A 15741-nucleotide genomic window follows, 5' to 3' on the forward strand; every position below is an offset into this window, starting at 1 on the left:
CCCATCTCCCCGTGGCTGTGGAACCTGGACTAATTAACAAAACATCCCTAATTGACTGACAGGTGACTGTTTGCAGCCAGGAAATAGAGTGGGACAGCAGAGCAGGGGGGTTCTGAGGGCATCACCTCTGGGTGAGGTGAAATTCCATTTCAGCTGGAATTCCACAGGTGAAACAGGGTGAGGATTTGTTAAAACATTTCTGGGTGTAGCAGCAGGGAATCATTTGGAAGTGCTGCCCGCTTCAGATGGATTTTAAAGGGAGCATTTAGGATGGTGATAATATTTTCCTGGCTGGAAGGGGCTGATTTCAGCAGCACAGGCAGATCTCAAAACCATTTATGCAAAGCCAGAGCAATGCTGAGCCTGCTGACCTCTTATATTTAGGACCAGCAAAGTTCCTGCTGCCCAAATTTAATTACAATTAACTTCTATTTGCATGGATCCTAAATTTATCCATGTGAGGGATAGTACATTACCTTTTCTACTGGTTTTTTGGTCTCATTGCTGATGTAATTCCCTCAGCCTCCACTGGTGCAGTCTTCCTTTGGATATTGGTGGTTTGTGCTCATGAAACTTTACCAAAAAGTAACTCAAACACACTTTTTAAAGTAAGCTGGACAGGAATTAGTGAGAAGGCTAACAGAGCCTTTGAGAGCTTGCTGTCTGCTCTTACAAATAACACAGATGCAGGTTGTTTCTGAGGCATTTGAATCCTTTAGATCCCCAGAAACTGAATGAGGAGCATTTCTTTTTGCTGCTTTTAGGTGGTATTTTTTTCCTACCAGTAACAAAGGGTCCTCCAAGCACAGATTTGAAGCTCTGAGTTTCTGTTTTGAAGAACTCCGAGGCAGTTCTGGTCACTTATCCATTCACTATTGTACACCAGGGCTTAAAAAAAAACCCTAAAAACCCCACAGGCACCCAGGGCTTCATCAGAGCTGGAGGATGTGAGCAGAAAGGAGGGCAGGGAGCCAGGTGCTGTGCCCTGGGAGGTGCACCTTGCCTTGGCACGCTGCCCTGGCATCCCAGAGGAGAGCGGGAACAGGAGGAGCCCGGGATGCTCAGAGCAGGGAGCCAGCACAGCTGGGAAAGTGCTGAAAGAAGCTGCCCCAGCCAAAAGCAAAGGGCTGCTGAGCTGCTTCTGAGCTTGGGAAAAGGAAGGACACCCAGCTGAGGATGGCTGGAATCCTCCCAGGCAGGATCCTCACCAAAGGCACTGCTGGTGGAGCTCCCTTCCCAGCGAGGGATTCCCAAGGGAGCTCCTGGAGGTTTTAGGAGAAGGCTGAACATTGTGCCCTGCCCTGGATGCATCTGGGGCTCTCTGGCAATCCTTCCTCTGGAGGTGTGAGTGCTGCCTGGAGGGTTGGGAGGTGCTGCCATGGTCCAGAAGCCCTGTCCTGGCACAGCATCCTGTGTGTGCCACCCCTGCGTCTCCTCCCTGAGGAAAAAACTTTCCCTCTGCAAATCCACGTAAGTTCTGTCTCTGCCATGCCTGGGTTGTGCTGAGAGGGAGCCACACTTCATTTTGGGGTAATAATCTCCTTTATGGGTGTTTTTAGCTGGAAGAATTTAGTGGGATGTGCTGGAAAGAGGCTGGGTGTGAGTTTAGGGCTTGGGCTGATTGCCTGGGTGAGGCACTTGTGTCGCTGTTTATGAAATCAGGAGAATTCCTCCTTCACATCACAGGAAAACAGAGCTGGGGAATTTAGTTTGAGTTGCTCAGATGCTGAAACACCACTTCTCTGTAAGTACAAATTCAGGCAGAGGCTTCAAATAATTGTGCTTGAGTTAAAATAATTCCAAGGCTGGGACTGAGGCACAGATTTGGGTGAGATGTGTGCACATAAGAGACCCCGCAATTACTGAAAGGAGACAAAGTTATGCATGAATTACCTTGAATTTCCACCAAATTAACCCCAGATTCATGAGCCTGTCCCTGCTTGATCCAAGGACTTGTTCTTTGTCTGAGGCACCCATCAGGTTTAAGGATGCAAAGTGTGTTTTAATTAAAAATTAAGCTACTGAACCAGAGGAAAAATTAGTCCTTAGACTCAGACTAAGGAGGAGAGAAACTGCTGAGGAGAGGAGAGCATGGAAAGCAAGGTTGGAAATGGAGGAGAGGGAAGTGAAAGGTAGTTTACAAGAGATAATCAAAAAAACTATTTACACAAAAACCCAAATAAATCAAAATTATTTACATTTACACTGCTGTAAATCCAAATGATTTACACAGAGATCATATCTAATGGAGGAAATGGGGAAGCACAGTTAACTTTAAGATCTCTGTCCCTGATATATCCTGCATGTCATTTTAGTTCCTTAATCTGTGCAGTTCCTAATTCTGCAGTTCCAGGGCTGCAGGGCTTACTGTTGCTCTGAGCAATCTCATAAAGATTTCTCAAAGAATGGATCAAAATTCACCAGACAGCTTTCAAGGGAATTAGGGGAAAGTTTGCAACAGAGACAAGTTGAAGAAATTCTGTTGGCTGCTTGAATTTTCCCAGGAAGTTGTGGGGAGAGCAGAAAAGAGGTCAAAGTTTGAAAATGGATAAATTCTATATTATTGATGTTCTTAGGGCTTGTTTATTCTGCATCTTTCTCCCTCTGTCCTTTTCCCTTTGGCACAGCATTCTGAGCCCCTTTTCCTGCAAAGATCCAGCCCAGATCCTCGGCAGGAAAGTCCTGATCCACTCAGACCCCTGAGCAGCTTTCACCCCTCACAGATGGATCATCTTCAGGGAGGTTTTTAAAACTCTTCTGCCAGGACTTGGAGGCTGCTGAGCTCTCACAGGCTCCCTGATCAGAGCCCTGGTGCTTTTGCAATCGCTTGGAATTGAGTTTGGATTTGAATCCAGCTCCAAACTCTGAGCCAGTTTGACTTAATATTAAATACAGAGTTTAACCAGACTGCTGGAAGGGGTTTTTTATTATAAAAAAGATGGTTAATATTTAGATCTTTTTTGCCCATCTCACCTCTGGCTGACAAGAGCAGCTTAAGCTCACCTTTGTTCCCCTTGGGTTGTGAGCCTGGCAGAGTCAGTGAATGAAAACACCACGTGCCCTCTGTTCCTCAGATGCCACCACTGTTCTTTTGGGGATTTTATTGAAAGTTCTGGACTTTTCTGGAGTGTTTCTGACTCTTGTGGGCTGGTTTAGCCAAGCTGAGGTCAGCCCTGCTGTGCTGTGCTGTCACTGGGTGCAGGGGAGGCCTGGCAGACATCAGCAGTGATGCTCAGCAACACGAGGAGGAGGTGCAGAGGTGGTTCAATGCCCCTCTTTCTCCTCCTCTGAGACTCTGGGCAGGCTCCATACCCTCCCTTCCTGTTCCCAAGAGCAGAGGTTTGTTGTGGAGCCACACTTCTCTTCCAGGCTGTGAGGAATGGGCACCCCATCAGCTCTGTGCCCTGAGAATGCTGGAATTCTCGGAATATTATAGTGGAGAACAAGCTGGGATGTTTTTTTGGGGCCTGTAACTTGCATATTTCTGTTATTTTCAATTACTCACACCAATTTCCATGGGAGTGAGTGACCCAAAGGTATTTCCCTGTGCTCCTGAGCCTCCAGGTGTGGCTCCCCTGCTTGGCAGTGCCCAGGCTTTGCCCTCAGCAGAGCCCTGCAGGGAGGCAGTGCCCGTGGTACAGATGGCTCCCATTTTAGCTTTGTTGCCCTGCTCAGGGCTGCTTTCCCAAGCAGTGAGGTGCCAACTGGCTGTGCAGAGCAGGGCTGCTCGTTGAGGGGATTAATTCAGATTTGTTCTGCTCGCTCCTCCTTCCGCCCGGTACCGAGCGCAGAGAAGGAGCCCCTTCTGAGAGGGGATGTGTGGCCACTCAGCCTGTTTGACTGCCTGAAAACGATCCAGTTGTTGGCCTAATCAAGGCCAAGACCAGGAAAGAGAGACAAAGCCATTGTGGGCTCCTGTTGCAGCACTGAAACTTCAGTCCTGCTATAAAATTCACCATCACAGAGTCGCACAGAACTTAACTGCTCCCAGCTTCCCCCAGCCTGAGCTGGGGCTGTCAAAGATGCACAGAAGGGAGGGTTTTGGGAGGGTTTTTTGGGCACAGAAGGGAGAGTTTGTTGGGCACAGAAGGGAGAGTTTGTTTGGCACAGAAGGGAGGGTTTTGGGAGGGTTTGTTGGGCACAGAAGGGAGGGTTTTGGGAGGGTTTACAGGGCACAGAAGGGAGAGTTTTAGGAGGGTTTGTTGGGCACAGAGGGGAGAGTTTTGGGAGGGTTTGTTGGGCACAGAAGGGAGGGTTTGTTGGGCACAGAAGGGAGAGTTTGTTTGGCACAGAAGGGAGGGTTTTGGGAGGGTTTGTTGGGCACAGAAGGGAGAGTTTTGGGAGGGTTTACAGGGCACAGAAGGGAGAGTTTTAGGAGGGTTTGTTGGGCACAGAGGGGAGAGTTTTGGGAGGGTTTGTTGGGCACAGAAGGGAGGGTTTCGGGAGGGTTTACAGGGCAGCCTGATGTTAGTTCTGTTTGTGTGGCCAGGTTTGTGCAGGGAAGGGCTGCTTTGGGGTTTGCATTGCAGACTTGGCTGTAAAACTCGAGGTCAGAGCTGCCCAGCTCCTCTCACGGGGATGCCTGGTTAAGCTGGGCTCTGTGGGATGCCTTTAGGGGCTTAGAAGTGTCCTTCCAGTCTTACTGCATGGGCCCAAACCCAAAGGATTTGGGAATTTTGGCTGTACTAGTCATGATAACAGAGTGAATGAATGCTGGAAATGAGTGCAGCGTTCCCTGAGAAAAAGCAGAGTGTGGGCAACACCTCTTTGTGTGCCTGTCACAGAAACCCACCTTCCTTCGTGCTGAGAACATTTCAGCTGGGCTGGCATCAGCAAGCAAGGTGTGACTCATGCCATGAGTGTGCCTGGTGCTCCTGCTGCACAAAAAAAAAAAAAAAAAAAGCTCTGGGAGTGAATTTGCCCCTTGCTTCCACCCTGTGTGGGGTGGCTGCTGAGTGCAGTGCAGTGCACAGAGGTGGTGCTCGGTTAAAATGGGGTGGGATGGGATGCAGCTCTTCAGGAACACTTTTTTTTTCTGACATCTTTTCCTCGTGAATCATTGCAAATCCGGTTTGCTGTTGTGACAAAAGTATTTGGTTAATATTATTTGGGTGTAGAATTTCCTAGGGGGTGTTCTGGGACCTGGTGTGCTGGTTAAGGGGAAGTGAAAAGTGATCTGAGACACACAGAACTCTATCTGTGGGTCTAACCAACAGAGAAGACAAACAATATGTGAGAATGCTCATAATAGAACACATCCCTTAGCTGCTTTGCAGCCAAAATCCGGTTTAAAAGGGGAAATTCCCATTTCAGAAGATTTCCTGGGAGGTGGAAATGTGTATCCACTTAATAAAACTCTAAAATGTGATGTCAGACAGCCTAGCTGGACCCCAGAGTGTCTCTTCTTGTGCTGAAGGGTTGAGTTGGCAGATGGAGCTGCTGCTGCTGGTGTCTGTGAGGAGTCACTGCCATATTTTCCCTTTTTACAGAGATTTTTACCTCAAAGCAGTGGAGTGGAAAGGGTGTCTCAAGGTAGGAGCCCCTTGGGTTGCTACAGCTTTAATCTGCTCCTGTTTTTAATAAAATCTCAGAGATTTCAAGCTTCTCTTAATCTTGGGGATGAGACGGGGCAAAATCTCTCAAATTGTGGTGACTTCTTTGATGTGCAGTGGGCAGGGAAAGGATAAATGCACAGGTGAGGAGAAATAGTACAGGGATAAGTGAGACAAAACCCACTTGTGGAGCCAACACATCGGCAGGCAGGGCTGGAGGGCAGAAAAACATTTATTTCTTACAGCATATTTCCTTTTGTTCTCCCCCTTGAATTTTTGGAGGATCTGGGCCCTCAATAAACTGGATTTTGGCTGGTTAGCCCTGGCTGAGGGAAGCTGAAGGCACAGGGCATGCTGATCCTTCTGCCCTAGCAGCTGGAGGAGAAATTGCTCTTGAGGCACAGTGGTGCTGCCTCAGCTTGCCCTGGGGCTGGGCAGGTTGTGGGTGCTGGGAAGGGATCTGGGAATGCTTCCTTCAGCTGGAATGCCTGTGCTGCTGTCCTTACAGAGACCTTTGGATCTCACAGCCATCAGCTGTTTCTGAATGCAGCTGCTCACTGCAGGGCATTTCTTCTTCATTCTCTGTAGGAACAGAAAAATTCCACTGGTCTGAACTGGGAATTCGAGGTGTTTTGCAGTGGTTTGGTGAAGGATCCTCCTGCTGTTGTGCTGGAGAGAGCTGAACAAAGCAGCTGGCTCCTGACTTTGCAGTCAGCACACACACACACCTCATCGTGGCCTGTTGTGTGCTTTCAGTGCTGTGAATCTTCGGAATATGAAAAGATTTGCAATGGTTACCTTGGGAAATGCGAGCATCTTCATGTTTCACAGTCAGCAGTCAAAAGGAGAGGTAGCAACCATTCAAGAGGAGTGTGGAACATCCTTTCATGGATTTTACCTCTGCAAGGCATCCCCTGGCTTCCTTCTGAGCTGAGCATCCACACTTTTCCCCAGGTGTTTTCTCCTGTTTCAGGAGATTTGGGAAAAGCTGGGATAGTGGTAGTCTGCTCGGTCAGTTCTGCCCTTGAGAATTCCATTGCAGTAACCATTACCATCCAGCTCTCTTTGTTTCAACAGAGAATTCATTCTCTCAGCTTTCTGCACCTTACCCCACAGCAGCAGTGCATCTGGCAAAAAGGCTCCAAGGCAGCTGCTCCTTTAAAATGGAATTGCCTGCGATGGGAGAAATCTGAGAGCAGAGCAGAGCCGAGCCGCTGCCTCCTGCGCAGCTCCGGCTCCGTGGAGCTCTCTGCTCAGCTCTGCCCTCTCATCAGCCTCGTCACTGCTGCTTCCTCTGGGGCCAGGCTGCAGTGAGCACAGCAAGCCCCAAAGCCATCCCAGGGCTGTCCCCATGGCAGCCCTGCATCCCTCCACGCTGGACTCCGAGGTCACGGCTCTGTGCTGCTTTTCCCCCTGCCCCACTGTGCGTGTGTAACCCAGCTGGGATTTTATCCTCTTTGACTCCAGCGGTGTTTCCTCCCCTGCTGCTGCAGGGAGGCTCCCTCAGGTTGCTGGGAGCTGGCCTGGGACAGATCCCCCCTTGCTGCCGATGACTGTAACCGTGTGAGTGCTCGCTGACCTCTGCCTTTCTTCTTCTGCTTCTCTGCCTCCCCCTCCACTCCCCTGGCCTTGCAGAGTGTTGGTTGTGCATCTTGCTGAGAAGGTGCTGGCGTGTGTGGGACAAGGTCAGGCACTGGGATGGCACCAGCCCAGCTCTGTCCTTGAGCCCCTCTGCTTTTTTTGCCTCTTCTCCTCCAACTTTAACCCAATACTTTTCCTTAAGCTATCCCTGCTGCCTGCTTCCTTTCCCTCCATGAGCCCTGCCCCAAACCTTTGGCTGCTGAGTGCTGGCTCTGCAGAACACCTTCGTGCTGTTTCAATGCCATTCCCATGGGAATATGGGCCTGTTTGGGGGTCTGGCAAAGCTTCCAGCTCTGTAAGACTTCATGATTTCTGTACTCTGGAAAAGGATCTTTTCTCCAGGCTTAGGCTTCTCTATGTGAGTTCAGGCTTTGTGCAGCCCCTGCCACCCATCAGGGCCCCGAGAAACCAGGATTGATGCTGGGCTCCCCAAGGCAGTGTGGCTCTGTGGGTTAGGGGATCCTCTGCCCTCTGTTGCTGTTGCCAACCTTTGTTCTGCCCTGTTGTTGTTGCCACTGTCACTGGGAGAGCCCTGAAGGGGCTGGGGGAGGCTTTCAGTGCTGCTCTGAAATGCCTCTCTGCAGCCTCAAGTTGTGTTCTTTAGCTGTTTTTTTCTGTCTCAGGTTTCAGAAATGAAGGATTCAGGATCTTTCTCCTCCTCTGCAGTCATCCCTCTGATGGCTTTTATTCTTAAAGCCAAAAAAAAATATCACAGTGTGCGTTCTTCACTGCTTTATCTGAAACTGGAGGTTATTTTTTAATAGGATATTGCATGAGATACCCCATAAATCCAGATGGGAACAGAAGGTTTGGTTTCTCCAGTGTCTCTGTGGATGATCCCTCAGGCAGTGCCAGCCCAGGGACTCCAGGCTGTTGGACTGCACATAAAGATTTATCTTGATGGACTGGAAAGACTTCAGTTCCAACAGGTCTGAAGGCTTTAGGCATTTAAAAGCACTCTGGTTTGGGGAGTCTGCATGTTCAGCATGATGCTGAGTGAAAATCTTGTGCTATTCAGGTGTTGAGCTGTGGTGTGATGGGAATTGTTTCAGGCCCTGAGATAATTCAGGATCTCCTTGTCTCTAAGAGCAAAACCAACCTGGCCCCAAGATTTCTGCCTAAGGCAGTGCCCTCTTGCAGTGGTTGCAAGTTCTTGGCAGTGAAGACAAAATTAGGAAATTACTTTCCTTTGAATTGATGAGAAAAGGAGAAGGGGGATTTCTCTCTGAGCCGTGCCATGAGTCACAGAGTTCTCTGTTACCCAGCTTTGCAGAGTAACTGAGCCTTTCCCGGGCTGGGAGAGGTTCTTGCACCACCTCAGGCAAAAGGAAGGTTGAGTTCAAACAGGCAGGACAATGAGGGGAGGCAAAGAGCCAAAACACAGTGTGAAAGCAGGATTTTTAAATTCTACTATTGCTCAAGAAAGCAGCAGTTACAACCTGAATCATCCCAGCTTCTCTACCTTCCTGGTGCTGCCCCTCATTCTCCCGACACAAATATTCTTCCTATCCCCAAGTCTCTCTGGGGAATTATTTTTCTCCTGTTGATGGAGGGCTGTTTTTCTCCACTCTCTAATTCCAAGTAGCTGAAGGTGCTGTGCTGCTGCTCCACTTTTCTCTCCCCCTGAGGACCTCCAGGGCAGAGGCTGCGGCCACAGCTCAGAAATGGCTCTCAGGCACTTTCTGCCCTGGCCTTGGAACTACAGCTCCCATCATGCCCAGAGAGAGAGAAATGCATTTTTTTTTTTTTTTTTTTTTGCTGGAAATGAAGCCTCATGTGACTTCCCAGCTGCTGCAGCACAGAGGGAGTCCCTGCAGAGTTTTTTTCCCAGGGAAATGGAGGTGTGCCCTGGCTGGCAGATGCTGTGATGGCATCTGCAGCGCTGCAGATCGCTGCTGACTTCGGGAAGGACTCGGGACTGTGCCCACCTGCCACGTTTTGCTGGGGATCTGTACACCTGTAACCAAGGTGCATACCAATTAAACTCTCTCCTCCTTACATTCTGACATTCTCTCTGGCAGTTCTTCCTCTCTCCTGATTTGTTTCTGATTTCCCCTCCCACTGCTTGTGTCGCTAACAGGTTTTGTTTTGCATGCATTTCACAGACCCAAACAGGGGGTTTTTTGGGTGCTTCCCTGACTCCTGCAGCCTTTTCTTCTTTTACCATATGGGAGAATCACGGTGTGGCTGAAGTGGTGCCTCACAGGCAGCACATTGAATTCTCTGCCTGCGGGTCACGCACCTCTCTTGGCAAATTAATCTGTCTGAGCCTCTTCAGCCCTTTGTTTGCACTGCGTGGGCACTTGAAGAAGGGAATTTTTTAGTCCCTGGGAGTCTTTGAGAGGTGAGGCTGCTCTGGGGGGTGTGGAGCCCTACAGAGGATGCCCTGCTGGCTGTGAGCTGTGGCTCCTGGAAGGGCAATACCTACAAAAAGCAATGTTCCCTAATTGTTAAGGAATCCTTCTGGAGGCAATTGGGAGCTCGGGCTAACAGGACCATGGCTGTGGCTATTTATAGAGCCTGGAATTCCTACCCGGAGCTCAGGCATTTCGCAGTGGGCTGTTCCCTTCCGAACACTGGACTTCCTCAGGAGATGTTTCCTGTTTGCTTTTAAGTTCAGGAGCTGCTGCAGCCACAGGGAGCCTCTGCTGTAAAGAGGCTGAAACGTGGAAATTCAGCTTTTTCTGAGCTGCAAAATTATGACTCTTTAGCTCAGGATTTGCTGAAAGTCCTTCGTGAAGCTGTTGTGCTTTTTTTTTCTCCTTCCCACGCCGTTGTGAACTTGGAGAGAATCACAGAAGTAGAAATGTCATTGAGGGACATCAGTGGCTTTATGAAAGAGGACTTGGGGAGCAGAGGGTGTGGATTTGCTATTTGTGGATCTCTGTCTGCACTGGATGCCTTAGGAGGTTGAAATAAGTGTTCAGAAGAGGGGCTTTGTGTCCTGATAAGGCTGTATTTAATGGAATCATGGAATGGTTCGGGATGGAAGGGACCTTACACCACCCAGTCCCATGGCAGGGACACCTTCCAGCATCCCAGGCTGCTCCAAGCCCCATCCAGCCCAGCCTTGGGCACTGCCAGGGATGGGGCAGCCACAGCCAGGGAAGGATTGCTTCCCAGTACCCCATCCAAACCTCCTTTCTTCCAGAGGATTTGTGTGTTCTGAGCACAGAGGAGCAGTGTGCCAGCGTGGGTTTGTGCAAGCACGCATGAACGCATCACAGCACAAACAGGGCAAAATGCACATTTCTGTGTGCCAGGCAGGAGCTCTCTGTGCTGATGGCCCTTGCTGGGGCTGCCTCGGTGCTGAAGGTTCCTGCCTGTTCCCAGCCTGCTGCACCCTCTGCAGGAGGGTGACAGCTGTGCCCCTGCCCTCCAGCACAGGCTGATCTAAAATATTGAATATACCAACCCCTCCTGGGTCTGCCAGGGCTGTAAAATATTGAATATACCAAACCCCCGTGGGTCTGACAGGGCTGTAAGTTAAATATTGAATATACCAACCCCTCCTGGGTCTGCCAGGGCTGTAAAATATTGAATATACCAAATCCCCGTGGGTCTGCCAGGGCTGTAAGTTAAATATTGAATATACCAACCCCTCCTGGGTCTGCCAGGGCTGTAAAATATTGAATATACCAAACCCCCGTGGGTCTGACAGGGCTGTAAGTTAAATATTGAATATACCAAATCCCTGTGGGTCTGCCAGGGCTGTAAGTTAAATATTGAATATACCAACCCCTCCTGGGTCTGCCAGGGCTGTAAGTTAAACATTGAATATACCAAATCCCTGTGGGTCTGCCATGGCTGTAAAATACAGAATATGCTAAATCCCCATGGGTCTGCCACAGCTGTAAAATACTGAATATATTAAACCCCTGGGGGGTCTACCAGGGCTGTCAAATATTGAATATACTAAACTCCCAGGGGTCTACCAAGGCTGTAAAATACTGAATATAATAAACCCATGTGGGTCTGCCATGGCTGTAAATTATTGAATATACTAAACCTTCATGGGTCTGCCACAGCTGTGAAATATTGAATATACCAAACTCCCGTGGGTCTGCCAGGGCTGTGAAATATTGAATATACCAAACTCCCGTGGGTCTGCCAGGGCTGTAAGTTAAATATTGAATGTACCAAACCCCCATAGGTCTGCCAGGGCTGTAGGTTAAATATTGAATGTACCAAAGCCCCGTGGGTCTGCTCCCTGGGGTGGGTGTGTGGCAGTGCCTGTGCCCAGGGCAGCAGCAGTGCTCTGGTTTCGCAGAGGCTGAGCTCGCCTTCGGTGTGTTCAAACCCCTCAGTGTGTTCAAACCCTGCCATAAATCCATGTTCAGGTCCCTGCGTGCTCCTGCTGCGTGCCTGAGCACCGGGGATGAATAAGCACTTTCAAGCAGTGATGTTCTCGCCCTCAGAGCTTTAATTTGCCGGAGCTCTGCAGTGTTTTCCCTGCCTCCCTCGCAGCCAGCTCTGCTCTGCCTGCCCGCTGCCAGGGCAGCTGCGAGCTCCTGGGGCTGCCCGGGCTGCTCACAGGCTCCAGGCTGATTTACTGGAGCAAAGTAGGCCAGGAGGACCGGCAGGGAGAAGCTGGGGGATGAATGGGGCGGCATGAAGTCAGCGTGCTCCGCCAATCCGGGCAGGGCCACAGCTACGGATGCCTCCCGATGCTGGCACCGAGCGCACCTTGCCTGGGGCTTTGGTGCCTCCAGCCCGAGCTCAGCGTGCACCAAAGAGTTACTAGGTCAGGCCCAATGGTTTGAGAGTGTTCTGTGAGGTGAGTGTGCTCAGGGGGATGCAGTGAGCAGCCTGCACCCCGCGTTCTGCTCCGCGCCTTGCAGTGTGCCCGTGGTCTCTGGTATGGCTGTTCTGCACCATCGCTGCTTCACCTGCCTGCCTGTCCCCCCTCACTCTTCTCTTCCCTCCCCACATCCATCCCCCTCGTGTCTGAGCACTCCTCCTGTACCTGTGCACTGCCCAGAACCCACCTGCTTTCTTCCTGTCCTCCTGACTCCTGAAATGCCCACTCGGGGAGGGTGGGCTGGGGTGGGCTGTGTGACTCTCCCTTCTTGCAGAGAGGGAGGATGAGCAGCTGGCTGGAGCTGTTCCCTGCTCACTGCAGGCTGGGTTGTTCCCTTCTCCCTGCAGGCTGGGTTGTTCCCCAGCTCACTGGGAGCTGGGTTCTTCCCCTGCTCACTGCAGGCTGGGTGGTTCCCTGCTCAGTTCAGGCTGGGTATGTTCCCCAGCTGGCTGGAAGCTGGGTTCTTCCCTTGCTTGCTGCAGGCTGGGTTGTTCCCCTGCTCCCTGCAGGCTGGGTTGTTCCCTTTCTCACTGGAAGCTGGGTTGTTCCCCAGCTCACTGCAGGAGCTCAGCCTGGAAAGGAAGCTGCGAGCAGCAGGAGGAGGAGGAGGGTCCTCTCTGTCCCCCAGCATCCTGCTTCCCTTGGGTGCCATGCCTGCATCCCTTGGGTGGTGGCAGGGGGGAGCAGTTGGGGGCATAGCAGTGACTCAGGTCTTGTGCCAGGCTCCAAACAAGTTCCTAACCTGGGGCCATCCCCTTGAGATGCTTTTCCTGCCCTTCTCTAGGGGGCAGAATCTTGGCACTAACCCCTAAGCGACTTTCATTGTTCTCATCCTCCTGTCAGGTTGTTTGCTTGTTGTTCTTCATCCTCTTTTGACTCTCCCTTTCTCTCCCCTCCCTCCCTCCCTCCCTTCTCCCCCGTGCTCTTGTTCACTGCTAGGCCAAGCAGAAAGCATGGAGACGTCTGATATGGCGACAGCAAAGGTAGGATGGAAATGCTGCCGGCCTCACTGTGCGTAAGTGGTTTCGCTTGGCACCTTCTTACTCTGTCTCTCGACCTTTCTCCTGCCCCTTGCCCACCCTCCCTGCTGCTGGCAGAGCCAGTGATCAGTCTGGACCCTGCTGCTGGGCTGAGGATGGGGTTTGAGCCCTGGGAGGATGTTACATTCGTGAGGCTGGAGGAAATGCTGCAGTGTTGGTGCTGGAGGCAGAGGTCAGGGTGGGAGAGAGGGAATTTGGGGGCTTGTGGTCCCTCCGTGGCATCTGAGGTGGGAGCAGGGATGCTGCTGAATGAGGAGGGAGTGACACTAGATGGTGCTTTAGGGGCAGCTTTCCACTCCCAGGGACGGTTGTGTGAGGAGAAATTCCTTCTGGCAGCCTCTTTAATTTTTTTTTTCTTTTCTTTTTTTTTTTGGAAAGGATGTCGGGGGAGTGTCAAAAGCGAGAAAGTAATTCGAGCTTATGGACGCATCCACCCTTTTCTGTGAGGCTTCTCTGTTGCCTGTGCCTTGCTTTCACAGGGCTGTGGGTTCTGCTTTCCTGTGGGCTGGCAGCCTGGGAGTCTGGGAGTGGAGCTGGGTGGATCCCGGTGGGTTTGAGGGCTGGGAATGGCTGGGAGGCCTGGGGAGCACCAGGCTGGCACCACGGGGTGGCTGAACACCATGGCACGGTGCCTGTAGAGCCAAGGTTTGCTTTCCTGGCCACCAGAAGGACTGTCCTTGGGATCAGAGCAGGGTTAAAGCGCAGGGGATGTGTCTGCAAAAGGTGTTTGGGGCTTTATCTCACAAAGGGATGAAGTTCAGCGTGGCTGGAGGGAGCCATGGCTTGCAGGGAGTGCAAGTTAATTACATTAATAATTACAAATCTCTGCTTTTGAGGCTGCTCTGGCTGGGTCCTCCAGCATGGCTGTATTCCAGGGAGAAACTCCTTCCTGGGCATAGAATTCCCTGGTTAAACCCCTCACTGATCTCATGGGCAAACGGGTGCTGGTCACACATTGCAGGGCTCATGTCTCAGCTAGAATCTGAGCTTTCCCTGTCACATTGATCCCAGCTCTCACACTCCATCCTTTTCCATTCCACTTCCCAGAAGCCTGGATGATGCTGGGGAAGGTTTTGCCCCAGAAATGGGTTGCTCCTTGATGCAGCTTTTGAGTTTTTTAAGTGTTTGTCAATAAATTGTATGATGTGCTTTGGGATAAATGTTGCTTTATAAAGGTGAACTCATCCTCATTCTCATATCTGCTGAAACCTCAACTGCTGCAAACCCTCTTCAAGCTGGAGGGCTTGGAAAAAAAATATCATTGAGTGTGCTGAAGGGTCTGTGGCATTTCAGTTAGAGTTGTGGTGGCGTTTTGGGGAACTCAGTTTTATCTCTGGCTTGAAAAACAGACATTTTCCATTACAGGAACAACAGAGTCACTTGAAATTTGTTTTTCTCTGTACCTGTTTTTTGTAGCTTTTGGTTTTAATCAAAGGGAAATGTGACCTATAGTGCTTTAACATCTTAATGTGAATATACTGAAAAAAAAAATCTAATTATCTTTTCGGAGAAATGGAAAACTGAGTGGAGTTTGAACCTCCTAAAACAGATACAATTGGGAATTAGTTATGTAGACATTCCTGGAATGTGCACAGGTTTATTTGAACTTAACCTTGGCAAGTGCTGACATTTAGTCCCCCAATTCTTTATTTAAAACACCAAAATTCTGTTTTCTTTGCTGACTTTGAGCCAGTTACCCCTGGGAGGAGTTTGGAGCATTAAAGGAATGTTGTTAATTTTGCTTAATTTCTGCTGAGGTCAGTCTGGAGGAATTTCTGGGGAGGTTGAAGTTTGTTTCCCTGTGCTGGAATGCTCCAGCAGTGGCCATGGGCTGGGATGTCAGGATGCTCTGTCACAGCTGCTCTCCACTGTGTCACCCTTCCTTTTCTGCTGAGGCACCTTCCAGGCTGTCTCAAGAACTGGCATTTCTTTCCATGCCAGAGAATGGTGTGTTCCCCGCCCCAAAAAAAGGAGAAATGCAATTTTAATCCATCATTCATCCTCATCTTGGGGCTTTTCAGAGCTGCTGGTGGCCTTGGGGAGCTGCTGTGGGAGAGGGACATGGGGCTGTGTCACCTCCAGCTGGGCTTGGCCTGCCAAAAGTGAAATCCCTGCATTGTTCCATCCCTGCTGAGTGCCAGGGAAAAGCAAATTAAACTCTTGGAGAAGGGAAGGGGAAATCAGGTCAGTGTGGAGCTGGTTGAGAAAGCAGGGGTCACTTCCCAGGTGAAATGGAGATTGGAAAATCAGTGAGCTCCTTTCACCCCTGGCACTGCAAGGTTCTGCCTCTGTGCCCTGCAAACACACACATGGAAATCCTCTGGATTTTCGGATGTTGTGAGAGATATTTCAGCTGGTTTGCTTCTTCCATCCTGGGGGAAATGTGTCCTCTGCTGAGCTGGAAGGGAGTGATGAGTGAAGGCAGCCAAGGTGCCTTTTTACAGCATCTCAGAGGTTTTCAGAGCTGATTTCACAGAGGTTTTCAGAGCTGATTTCACAGAGGTTTTCAGAGCTGATTTCCTTGGCTTTCAGCGGTAGCACTTGGCTGGGATTGCCTGGAGAAGTGTCTGCGAGGGGAGAAGGACAAAACAGCTGTGTGTGAATAAAACAGTGCTAAATATTCAACTTTCACTTTCTGTGGTTGCCTCTGTGCTTCCAGCTTCCCCCCAGGCCCTGCCCGGGGCGGTGGGAACATCCTGTGCAAAAA

General features: G+C 50.4%; 1 protein-coding gene across 5 annotated transcripts in view; it reads left to right on the top strand.

Annotated features, from left to right (window-relative positions):
- Positions 1–15741, top strand: part of GRAMD1B (GRAM domain containing 1B) — a 113448-nt gene that overhangs the window by 15140 nt on the left and 82567 nt on the right. Inside the window, exons 1-2 of one of the 5 annotated variants that reach the window (XM_041413775.1) lie at positions 9019–9161; positions 12934–12977. The exons of 2 other annotated variants lie outside the window; for them this stretch is intronic. The gene's annotated coding sequence lies outside the window, so the exon portion shown is untranslated. 2 more of the 5 variants (XM_041413776.1, XM_041413773.1) reach the window with 2 other exon arrangements.

This window comes from Onychostruthus taczanowskii, unplaced genomic scaffold, assembly GCF_017590055.1.
Source record: "Onychostruthus taczanowskii isolate IOZ18803 unplaced genomic scaffold, ASM1759005v1 scaffold43, whole genome shotgun sequence".
Taxonomy (NCBI): Eukaryota; Metazoa; Chordata; class Aves; order Passeriformes; family Passeridae; genus Onychostruthus; species Onychostruthus taczanowskii.